The sequence below is a fragment of the Tiliqua scincoides genome, chromosome 1 (assembly GCF_035046505.1).
Source record: "Tiliqua scincoides isolate rTilSci1 chromosome 1, rTilSci1.hap2, whole genome shotgun sequence".
NCBI classification, from domain to species: Eukaryota; Metazoa; Chordata; class Lepidosauria; order Squamata; family Scincidae; genus Tiliqua; species Tiliqua scincoides.
The window spans coordinates 143,324,746-143,337,780 of record NC_089821.1 but is presented as its reverse complement, the minus strand read 5'-3'; positions in this window follow the sequence as shown (position 1 = coordinate 143,337,780).

Sequence of the window (13,035 nt, the reverse complement as noted above, 5' to 3'; positions counted from 1 at the left end):
TGTTCAGTTCGAATATGAAATGTTTATGGGTCTGGTAAGGAAAGAGAGGAGGAGATTGCTCGATTCTTCCCTCTGCACCCCAAAGGACAGGGACCTGCCTCAACAGCGTATGACTCTAAACTCCAGCTGTTCACAATAGGCACTAAATAACAGCCGATGGCCCCGCCTTCTTTTTCTTGGTAGCCTTTCAAAATTCTGTCAGCATTTTTGCTTGCTTGCTTTCCATCTCTTTCCATTGTGTGCTTTTGCTGGGAGGATTAGAATGCTAGAGAGAGGCTGGGGACAAAAGCCATTCAAAGCATTCCACTGCACTTTTTGTCCACTTCAATCAGGGATTTTTGCATGAGGATGTCACACTGGACTTGTACTGGCAATTCATTTTGGTTTGATTTGGCTTTAATGTATCGAACGTGACAGAGTAATTCAGAAGATACCTGAAGTCCTTCAAGAAAATAGAGCTACCACCATGCAATCCGACTCCCCGAGTTACAGACATCCATGTTACAGACAGAGACAGTATGTCCTTTGGTGGTGCTTTTGCACAGGCACAATAAGGCTGTGCCAGCAAGAGCTGGATGTTTCGAGCTACATACATTTCATTTTATGTACTGACACCTGGAACCTAAATGGTACATACCACAGACCGGCTTTCTTCAACCTTTTTCATCTCAAGGCACACTAACAAGGCACTCAAATTGTCAAAGCGCACCATCAGGTTTTTGACAATTGACAAGGCATACCATGCTGCTGGGGAGAGCTCACATCCCTCATTGGCCCTACTAATAGATGTCCTTCCCCCAAATTCCTGTGGCACACCTGTGGACCACTCACAGCACACCAATGTGCCATGGCACAGTGGTCGAAAATGGCTGCCATAGACACTTGCCTATAAGGTGAGAAATTTCTGCCAATAAATCGAGTGTAAATCATCTCATCCCCTTATCTTCAGGTCACTCCAGGGTCAGGGCTGTTCAGGCACATTTCGACAGCCAGGTGAAGTCCAGAGGAGAGCAAGAGGACAATGCAGAGATAATTACAGGGCTATTAGTCTCCAGGGCAATGAGGCTGCAAGCCAAAGTTAACCTTTTCATTCCTCCTGAGAAAAAAGTAAGTCAGGGTTCAACACTTCCATCTAAATCAAGCAAGCCTCTTTAGCAGGATCACACCTGACCCTTCTGCACCCTTGTTCCCTTTTGCAAATGTTTGGCAGAGGTCTGGTTTTTTAAACACCAGGATGTAATCCTCATTTTCATCTCCAAGGCTACAATTCAGCCACAGTTACTTAAGAAGAACACCCATGGAAAGCAATGGATCTACTTCTACTGTGCTCATTTCTACTTTGTGCCCCTTCATATGAAGGCATACTTCAGCCAGTCAGTTTACGAGAGAATCAAATGATATCACACTAAATAGCAATGATTTTCAACCTTTTTGTCTCACGGCAAACTGACACTAAAATTGTCAAGGCACACCATCGGTTTTCTGACAACTGACAAGGCATACCATGCTGTTGGTGGGGGGCTCACATCCCCCAATGGCCCTACTAATGAATAAGCCTCCCCCAAACTCCTGCAGCACATCTGCAGACCATTCCTAGCCATCAGTGTGCCATGGCACAGTGGTTGAAAATGTCAGCATGAGTGGAAAATCAAACAGAATTCAGAGATTGCCAAGTCATGGTCTCTAGAGCTGACATTAACCAAGAGAAAGACCAAAAGTTTGCACAAATATTGTCCTTGCATAAGGAAAAAAAGTTATTTCTCTGGAAATGGAAATATTTGGATTCTGCTTTTCAGAGTGCAGAATATTGTGACAGGGCACGGGATGGTAACAGACAATGGAAGAAAAGGAGTGAGGTGAACGAAAGGGTGACCACACATTTTCAAGCTTCTTTTGGAAATCACAGAGTTGTGTTTGTAATTTTTAAAACAAAGCTGAGATTCTGTGAAAAGTGCATCCCACTGAACACTACAGCCCATATTTTTGTCATTGAAAGTACAAGTGTAAATAAGTGCAACACAAACAATTCTTTGGTTAACCACTTATTCACAAATTTCGTAGATTTTAGCTATAGCAAATCCTAACTTAAGGTTGTTTTGTTTTATGTCATTTCACTGTAAAGTTGATTAGCAAAAAAAAAAAAAATCAATTCCTGATGGGGCCACTGTGAGCATATCCTCCCCCTGTCTGCCTGGGTTTTCTCTGGCCTGGAAAGCTCACATTTGTTTCAATGTTTAATATTAGAAGTGTTTGGGGTCTTTATTTAGAAGTCTGGTGGTGTTTTTTTGACCAGAAATATGCTGTAGGAACTTAAACTCCTGTATCAATTAGCCAACAGTATGATTAGTTTCATTATAAGTTGTTCCGCTTTAAGTTGCCGTTTCCAAGAACTTATCGACAACTTTAAGTGAGGACTTGCTGTACTTATGTACGTCATGGCATAACTGAATGCACAGGTTCTTAACATACACTATCTTCCAATGTTTTCCATCCATGTACACTACCTAGAAATTCTCTCGTTGGAATCTCCTTAAGTCGAGGCAGAGGGTACATTGAAAAACTGCATCTGCTAAAAGAATTGAGGTTCATATCTGCTACACACCACCAGAGGGCAGTAAATCTACAGCACTAGGCCTATAATGTCAGAACTGTCATCATTAGACTGAATAAGAAACTGAGGAAACTTACTTACACTTATATAAGTGGAACCTCTTTATCCGAAGATTCAGAATCTGCAGATTTGCCTCACGACAGATGCCAAATCTTCCCAAATAGCCCCACTGAAGACATCCCAGACGCAACTAGAATCTGGTTCCAGTCGCATCTAGGAGGTTTTCTCAACCTCAGAAAGGCCGTGTGGACAGCCTCTCCAAGGCTCAGAACAGCTCCAGAAATGACCAGAGCAAGACTTCAGTTGTGTTTGGAGTTCAAGTGGCCTCCAAAAACCATGGATTTCATTATCCGCGGTTGTCAGTATCTGCAGGGAATAACAGAACCCCCGCAGATAAACTTTTGAATTATGGTGTTGGCGAAGACTTCTGAGAGTCCCCTGGACTGCAAGGAGATCAAATCAGTCAATCCTACAGGAAATCAACCCTGAGTGTTCATTGGAAGGACAGATACTAAAGCTGAAATCGCTGAAATGGTCATCTCATGAGAAAGGAGGAATCTTTAGAAAAGACCCTGATGCTGGGAAAAATTAAAGGCAAAAGGAGAAGGGGACGGCAGAGAATGAGACGGTTAGACAGTGTCACCGAGGCAATGAACATGAATTTGGACAACCTCTGGAAGGTAGTGGTAGACAGGAGGGCCTGGCATGCTGTAGTCCATGGGATCACGAAGAGTCAGACACAACTTAATGACTGAACAACAACAATGCAGATAAACAGGCTCCACATGCATATATAATGAATCAGTGCTACATTTCTACAAAACTTGGTAAATATTTATTTGCACCAACAACATATCATACCCGTCTCACTAGGCAAAGGGGCACTTTTTCAAGGGATCCTCCTCTTATATTTATCAGGGAGTGGGTCACTGTACCTTTTCAACCCAGCACAGTGTCTTTTCTCCCCCCCCCCCAATATATTTTATTCATTCATTACAGATACAGGAAAGGAAATAGGCTTAACTTTGGGTAGGGTACGACATAGGTTACACATAAGGGTTGGCCCCAGATTCCAACATACATCATTCAAATAACTCGAAAAAAACACAATAATCATCAATACAAAGGTTCACATATTTATCAATATAAAAAAATTAATTTTTACAAAACACTCAATTTTATCTAACTAGATTTATCTACCCAATCATAAAAAACTTCCAATATTTTCTTACTCTATCTAAATCTCTCTCTTTCATTCTTTCTGTTAAAACTTCCATTTCTGCTACTTCATAGATTTTATCTATTAAATCTTCCTTAGTTGGTCCATCTATAGATTTCCATTTTTGCGCAAACAATATTCTTGCCGCTGTAACAATATTTACAATAAGGTGTTTCTTAGGTTGATCTTTAATTTCTGATGTTACATTTAGGAGGAATATTTCTGGTTTGAATGGTAATACACAATGCAATATCTCTTGCAACACTTTATGTATCATCTTCCAATATTTCTTTGCTTTTTCGCATGTCCACCACATATGATAAAAAGTTCCTTCTAGCTCATTACATTTCCAACACTTATTTGATAACCCAGAGTACATTTTTGCTAACTTCTCTGGTGTTAAATACCATCTATAAAACATTTTATATAAGTTCTCTTTAAAAGTCACTGCTTTAGTTATCTTAATATTCGTATTCCAAATTTGATTCCAATCATCCATTGATATATTATATCCAAAAATTTTTGCCCAATGCACCATTGCATCTTTAACAATCTCATCTTCCATTCTCATCTCCAGGAGAAAACTGTACATTTTTCTTTTATACTTCCCCTCATCAATCAAAAATATTTTATCAAAACTTATATCTTCTTCATATAGACCTATTTTTTGGTCTTCTCGTAATCTTGTTCTTATTTGCATTTCATTCCACCAGTCCAGCTTTATTCCTTTCTCTTCTAACTCAGACTTACTTAAAATCTCTCCTTTATTATTCAGCAAGTCACTGTATGGTTTATTTTGATCTTTTTTAATCCAGTTCGGATTGGTTGCTATTTCGAGCGGTTTTATCCATCTAGGTAATTTAAAATATACCTTATATTTTATCTGGTCCCATATCCAAATTAGAGATCTTCTTAAAATATGTTGTTTAAAATATCCATGCTGTTTAACTTTATCATAAAAGAGGAACACATGCCAGCCTATTTGTAAATCGTGTGCTTCTAATGTTAAGATTTTTTCATTCAATACAAGTCCCCAATCTTTTATCCAGTTTAAGGCTGCTGCTTGATAATATAGTTCCCAGTCTGGTAATCCAAATCCTGCTCTTTTTTTATCTTCTTGCAATAATTTCAGTCTTATTCTCGGTTTTTTACCTTGCCAAAGAAATTTTGTCGTAATTTTGTTCATTTCTTCAAAAAAAGCTCTCTTCAAAATAATCGGAAAATAGTCTGAAATAAAAACTTAATTTTTATTAATTACAAAATAATTAATTTTGGTAATATTTTCATTTTCAACAAAGCTATTCTTCCCATTAGAGATAGTTGCAGTTTATTATATTTCTCCAAATCTTTTTTTATTTCTTTCATTAATTTGATATAATTATCTTCCATTAATGTACTTGTCTTTTTTGTAATTGTAATTCCTAGATATTTTACTCTGTTTGTTATCTGTAGTCCAAATGTCTTTAATCGTTCTATATCATTATTTTTTATGTTTTTAAGTATCACTTTTGTCTTCTGGTAATTTATTTTTAAACCTGCTACTTCTCCATATTGTTTTAAGTCTTCTATCAAAAATTCCATGGAGTTGAGTGGATCTTCCAAAATAAATACCAGATCATCCGCAAACGCTTGTAATTTATATTCTTCACTTTTAATTTTGAGCGGTTTCACCCTATCATCTTCTCTTATTACATTATTCAATATTTCTAATGTCAAAATAAACAACAATGGTGAAAGTGGACAACCTTGTCTTACTCCTTGTTGAATATTAATCTCTCTCGTCAAATCTCCATTTACTCTTATTCTTGCTTTCTGGTCCGAATATATTCCTTGTATCATCTTGATAAATTTTGGACCAAAATCTAATTCTTGCAGACAATTAATCATAAAGTCCCAATGTAAATTGTCAAAAGCCTTCTCCGCATCTAAAAACACTAGAGCTAATTTCTTATCTGGCTGGGCTTCAAAAAATTCCAATATATTTATTATCATTCTCACGTTGTTTTTTAATTGTCTTTTTGGTAAAAAACCAGTTTGATCTTCTTTGATTATCTGATTCAATACTTTCTTTAGTCTTGTAGCTAAAATTGAAACAAAAATTTTATAATCCGTATTTAACAACGAGATGGGTCTATAATTTTTAATTTCTTTTTCATCCGTGTCTGGTTTATGTATCAAAGTAATTGTTCCTTCCTTCCATGAATTTGGCATTTCTCCAGTCTCCCATATATCATCAATGACTTTTTTAAATGGTAACAACAATACTTCTTCAAATTTCTTATAATACTCAGCTGGTAATCCATCAGGTCCTGGCATTTTTTGAAGTTTTTGTATTTTAATTGCTTCTATAATTTCACTTATAGCAATTGTATTTTCCAATAAATTCTTTTGATCATCTAAAATTTTGATACTGTTATTTTTCTTCAAATATACTTTTTGTTTCTGGTGTTCTATATTTTTTCTCCCATATAATAATTGATAAAATTGTTCAATAATTAATTTTTTCTTTTCTAATTCTGTTTCTTCTTTCCCTGTCAAATCTTTCAATATCTTAAAATGATTTTTTTGTCTTTCTTTTTTAAGCTTGTGGGCTAACCATCTTCCTGGTTTATTTGCATTTTCAAAAAAATTCTGTTTTGCCATTTTCAATTTCTTCTCCATTTCCTGAGTTTGGAGTATTTTAATTTCATGTTGTATCTTCTTAATTCTTTGTTGAATTCTCTGATTTGTAGATTCTTTCTGTAATTCCTTTTCACCCATCTCTAATCTTTGTACAAGATCTTTCATTTTCTTCTCTTGTCCAATTCTTTGTTTCGCTGCATTTCTAATTGCTAATCCTCAAAAAAATGCTTTACTTGCATCCCAAACCATTTGTGTTTTAGTTTCTGAATGAAAATTAGTCTTTAAAAAAAATTCCATTTCAATTTTTGTTTGATTCAAAAATTCCTGATTATTCAACTGAATTGTATTTAGCTTCCAAATATTTCTCCTTAATTTTTTATTTATTATTAATGAAATTGGGTTATGATCCGCATATATGTTAGGTAAAATTTCCGACTGAAATGTTCCACCTAAACCGGATATTGAAGCCCAACACATATCAATTCTAGACCAGGAATTATGTGAATTTGAATAATATATAAACTGTTTTTTCTCTGGATATTGTGTTCTCCATGTATCAATCATCTGTAATTCTTCTGCCATTTCCAAAAAGGATCTGGGTAGGGTTCCTCCTCTTTTTAAAAGTCTCTTTTTAAATTTTCTGTCCCACTTAGTTTGAAAGACCGCATTAAAATCTCCAAATAAAAAAATATCCCTATCTTCTCCCGTAGTTAGTTTCTCATGTAGTCTTCTATAAAACTTATCTTGATGGGTGTTTGGTGCATATATATTGACAATTAATGCTTTCCTTGTTTCAACTTGTATCTCTACAATAAAAATTCTCCCATCTTCCGATTGCCATTTCAATTTAGGTTCTAACTTGGGGTTAACATATGTAGCTACCCCCCTTTTCTTTTGGTGTGAGTCTGAAGCAAAAAATAAAATTCCCATTTTTCTATTTTTAAGAAATCTATCATCATTTTTTCTAATATGTGTTTCTTGTATACAAATTACATCTGCTTTGGTTTGATATAATTGATGAAATATTCTTCTACGCTTCTGAGGAGAATTCAATCCATTAATATTTACAGAAAAGAACTTCACTTGTTGTTCAGCCATTTTCACTTAGAAATTTGTTTTGTCTTTCTTGTAACTCTACTTATTTTCTGTCTTACTTGTACAGTCCTTCTTCCTCCTACTGCTCCTTGTGCTTCTTCTTGTTCTTGTTCTTGACTGTCATCTGTATCTTGCTCCTTCTTTTTCTTTTTTCCCTTTCCTCCATTCTGTTCATTTTGAATTTGGTCTGAGGATTCTTCCTCTTCTTGAGAGGAAGTACTCTCTTTCTCTGAGAATTCCCTGTTTTGTTTTCCCAGACTTTCTCCATATTTTGATAAAAATTGTTGAACTTTCATCATTGAATCATATTAAATCTTTTCTGTTCATAAACAAACAGGAGACCTTCTGGAATTTGCCAACGGTACTTCACATTATTTCTTCTTAATATTGCAGCAAAATTTCTATAAGCTGCTCTCTTTTGGCGAACTTTCCAGGGTATTTCTCTCAAAATTCTGATTTGCTCTCCTTCGACTATTCTTTGTTTTTCTTCCAATCATTTTAATGTATTATCTCGTGCAGCTCTCTTCATAAATTTCATCACTATTTCTCTTGGCTTTTTATTTAGTCTTGCATACCTAGAATTGACCCTGTATACAATATCTATCATCTCTTTAACCTGATCCTCCTCCACACAGCGTCTTTTCTAGTGGCTGTCTGCTGGTGTTTCTACTGCATCTTTTCAGATTGTGACAGAATCATTTGTCTGTTTGTTTTGCAAACTGCTTTGTGAACTTTTTTTTGCTGCTGTTGAAAAGAGCGATATACGTAAATATTCAGTTATAATATACATCACATCACTTTTCTGCAACTTCTCAGAGATGGTTAGGCAAAATCCAGGCTGTGCAGCCATTTGGTATATTTTTCAATGTGTTCCCATTAAAATACATTAATCTGAACATAGCTCTCCTGATTAAGGGGACAATCTATGCCAGTGTTTCTCAAACTGTGGTTTGGTACCCACTAGGTTGGGTCACAAGCCTATTTCAGGTTGACCACATAGCACCTAGCGCAGGGCCCAATCTTATCCCATTTTCCAGGGCTGGTGCAGTGGTTCCAATGGGACATGTGCTACATCCTTTGGTGGGGAGGCAGACACTGAGGCCTCCTCAAGGTATAGGAACGTTTGGTCCCTTACGTCAGGACTACATTGTGGCTGCACCAGTGCTAGAAATTTGGACAGGATTGGGCCCTCAGTCACCATTGAAAATATAGAGCTGAAAATACAGGGTACAGAGCTCCAGTGGGAGAGAGGCAGCTTGCTTTGCCCTGAACAGGTGGGAAGGTGGGATGCTGGAAAGTGGGGAGGGTTGTATGGTTGGAGAAGTATCCAAGTCTGCATTCTGCTTCCAAGTTTGAATGTTTGAATTCCGAGCTATGCGAAATTACAGCATGAGCAACACTGTGGACCAAAATAATAGGACCTTAGGGTGATTGCGGTTTAGGTATGAAGCCTAAATTAATGATGTCACTTCCAGCCATGACATCACTTCCAGGTTAATGATATCACTTCTGGTGGGTCCCGAAAGAAGTGTTATTCTAAAAAGTGGCTCCCAGTGCTAAAACGTTTGAGAACCACCAATCTACATAATAGATACAAGCTTCTACTGTCTGGTAGCACTGCATTGTATTTGGGAGCTAGCACTACCTAGTGCTTTGCCAAGAAAGTACCCAAGAGGCCCATTTCTGTGGTTTAATTGCAAAGTAGTACAGGTTGTCACACTGGTTGTCACGCAGGTTGTCACAGTTCATCACGCTGTACAAGAACAAAGGTGAAAGGGGTGACTGCAACAGCTACCGTGGCATCTCTAGCGTTGTAGGAAAGTTGTTTGCCTGAGTTGCACTAAAGAGGCCCCAGGTACTTGCAGAGAGCATTTATCCAGAATCACAGTGCGGATTCCGAGCCAGCAGGTCCACCACTGATATGGTATTCTCCCTTAGACAACTGCAGGAGAAATGCAGGGAACAATGACAGCCACTCTTTATAGCCTTCATAGATCTCACGAAGGCTTTCGACCTGGTCAGCAGGGACGACCTCTTCAAGATTCTCCCCAAGATCGGATGTCCACCCAGGCTCCTCAGCATCATCAGATCCTTCCACAAGGACATGAAGGGCACTGTTGTCTTCGATGGCTCCACATCAGACCCCTTTGACATCCGAAGCGGCATGAAGCAGGGCTGTGTTCTTGCACCAACCTTGTTTGGGATTTTCTTCGCTGTCTTGCTGAAGCAGGCCTTTGGAACTGCAACAGAAGGCATATATCTCTGGACCAGATCAGACGGAAAGCTCTTCAACCTCTCCAGACTGAGAGCAAAGTCCAAAGTCTAGCTGAAATGTCTTCATGACTTCCTCTTTGCCGATGATGCAGCTGTCACTACCCACTCTGCCAAAGATCTCCAGCAGCTCATGGATTGTTTTAGCAAGGCCTGCCAAGATTTTGGACTGACGATCAGCCTAAAGAAAACACAGGTCATGGTTCAGGATGTGGACTCACCTCCCTGCATTACAATCTCTGCGCATGAACTGGAGGTTGTCCATGACTTTGTGTACCTTGGCTCAACGATCTCCGACACTCTTTCTCTCGATACCGAGCTAAACAAACGCATCTGTAAAGCAGCTACCACGTTTTCCAGACTCACAAAGAGAGTCTGGTCCAACAAGAAGCTGACAGAACATACCAAGATCCAGGTCTACAGAGCTTGCGTCCTGAGTACACTTCTGTACTGCAGCGGGTCATGGACTCTCCGCTCACAACAAGAGAGGAAACTGAATGCTTTCCACATGTGCTGCCTCCAGCGCATTCTCGGCATCACCTGGCAGGACAAAGTTCCAAACAACACAGTCCTGGAACGTGCTGGAATCCCTAGCATGTATGCACTGCTGAAACAGAGACGCCTGCGTTGGCTCGGTCATGTCGTGAGAATGGATGATGGCCGGATCCCAAAGGATCTCCTCTATGGAGAACTCGTGCAAGGAAAGCGCCCTACAGGTAGACCACAGCTGCAATACAAGGACAACTGCAAGAGGGATCTGAAGGCCTTAGGGATGGACCTCAACAAGTGGGAAACCCTGGCCTCTGAGCGGTCCGCTGGGAGGCAGGCTGTGCAGCATGTCCTTTCCCAGTTTGAAGAGACACTTGGCCAGCAGTCTGAGGCTAAGAGGCAAAGAAGGAAGGCCCATAGCCAGGGAGACAGACCAGGGACAGACTGCACTTGCTCCCGGTGTGGAAGGGATTGTCACTCCCGGATTGGCCTTTTCAGCCACAGTAGACGCTGTTCCAGAACCACCTTTCAGAGCGCGATACCATAGTCTTTCGAGACTGAAGGTTGCCAATACAACAGGTACTTGAACAAGATCTCCACAGTTGAAGCATTTTCATTCTTCGGAAAAGTGTCACCATTTGTCTCTATTGCCTTTGTTGTTGTTTCCATAAGGAGCTTTCTACAAATGTCACTTCAATCCAACTGGTCTCCTGAGCAGGAGCCTGACATTTCCAAAGCTGGAGAACTGAATCAATAGTCCATGCCGTATGGACTACTGAAATTGGGCTACCTTGGGGGGTCCACATAGGAGCCAAAAGGTGGGGTATAAATCACTGGATAAAATACATTAAGATACATGTGCAAATCTATAATATGTATAGAAAGAACATGTACGGTGTTTACTTCACATAGTAAGTACTACATCTTTATAAGGGAAAGAGATTTTTACCATGTGACTACCAAACATCTAAGCACTCCAGTTGGTTGCCATGGGTCATTTTGAATTGGGTTTTGGCAGGGGAGCATGTAAGGAGACAATTAAGGAGTAATATTACAGGCACGCATGGCTGGTGTTTACAAGCAGTTCAACCCATCCTCAAAGTGTGCGTTAGCGCATGTGCTTGCCTGCCCCCTCCCAAAGTGGCTGAGGGAATGGAGAAAGTTGAACCCAGTCAAGCCAAGCTCCCGCTCCTCCCTTAGCTTCAGCTGCTGTGGGCACAGTGTCCTTGTTCTGACTGGATCCTGTTTGACATGGTGGGGCTGTGAGCAGAACAGCCAAAGCTGAAGGGAAGGGGGAGGGGGGCTCCACCTTTCCCTCTCCCAGCCCACCTGGTTAGTTTTATTACGCCTCTGTCAGTGGGGGAGAGGCAGCGTGGGCTTCAAAAAGGTGCAGAGTGAAGAGCACCCCTCATAATTTCACCACCCTCCTGAACTTGCTGCTCAAAGCAAGATCACCAGGCTGTGTCATCAGTGGGCCGGCTCTGAGTGCAGAGTTCTTGAATGCCGGGGTCTCCTAGGGGAGCTTCTATTCAAGTATTTGCACAGAAGAACATATTTCACTGCAAGTAGAGATGTAAAATTTCTGGAAATTCTGAAGCTCGGAAAAAAAACCCAAATTTTTTTCTGGTTTTTTAAGGAAAAAAATGGACATTTTTGGAAAAATGGGGGGAAAAAATGCTACATTAGCACTTTTTTCTTTTCTTTTCCAGATTGAAAGTCATTCTGTTACTTTAGGAACATAATATGACTATAGACAATTTGACTTGGTATAAAAATATCACATTAAAAATATAGTGTATCCAGACAATTATTATAAACAGAATTTACTTTTTTTTATAATATTTATTTGTAATTGTAACAAATGGAGCAACAATCTCCTGAACTGTTTACTAGTTTATGTGGAACAGACAAGAAAACCTCCACAAAACAATTTTTAAAAATCCAGAAGTAACCATTATTCATATTTCCTCTCCACAGTATTAAATAAAAATAAAAAACATTCTCATAAAAAGAATTGAAGAGGGGGGAAGTGTATAGAAAAGAATGGGACTAAGTTTCAATGAATGGGCAGGAAATTTAAACAGAATCATTTTCTGAGCTGTAATTAGTTTCAGTCTCTGCTTCTGCAGCTCCTCTAGTGTGTCTGTCATTATCACAGTTATTATGGACTTCTAAAAACTGAAGGTCTGCCCGAATTGAAACAAGCTTCTCTACCCTTTCACATGTCAGTTTATTTCCTGATTTAGTGTGTTTCCAAACATAGACCACATTCTTTCCCATGCTGCAGAAGATGGAGGAATCTGAAGAAGGCAAGAAGCAAGAGGAGTCAGAGGCTGTGTTGTGCAAAGACCTTGCCACCATGTTGCAGGAGGAATATGTCTGGCAGCATCCCATGTTGGATTCCTGCACCAAATCCCTGAAGATGTTCTAAATTCTGCAATATTTGAAAGTACCTTCCCGACCTCAAGTCCTAAATGTGTTGCTTGTTTTGTAATCCAATCAAATGCAGTAACAGTGCTGTCATCACTTCTCTTGGATCCAGTAGATATGCAGCAGCATGAATTGGATGGCAACAAAATTCTTCCCTTTTGAAAATAAAATCTTTCACTTTACTTTCTTCTATAGTTGTAAGTGGAGATATACCGAGATTGTAAAAAACAGTTGTTTTTATCTTGGCCATTAAATAAGGAATTTCTGACAAAAGTGCACTATCTGATTCAGATGCAGT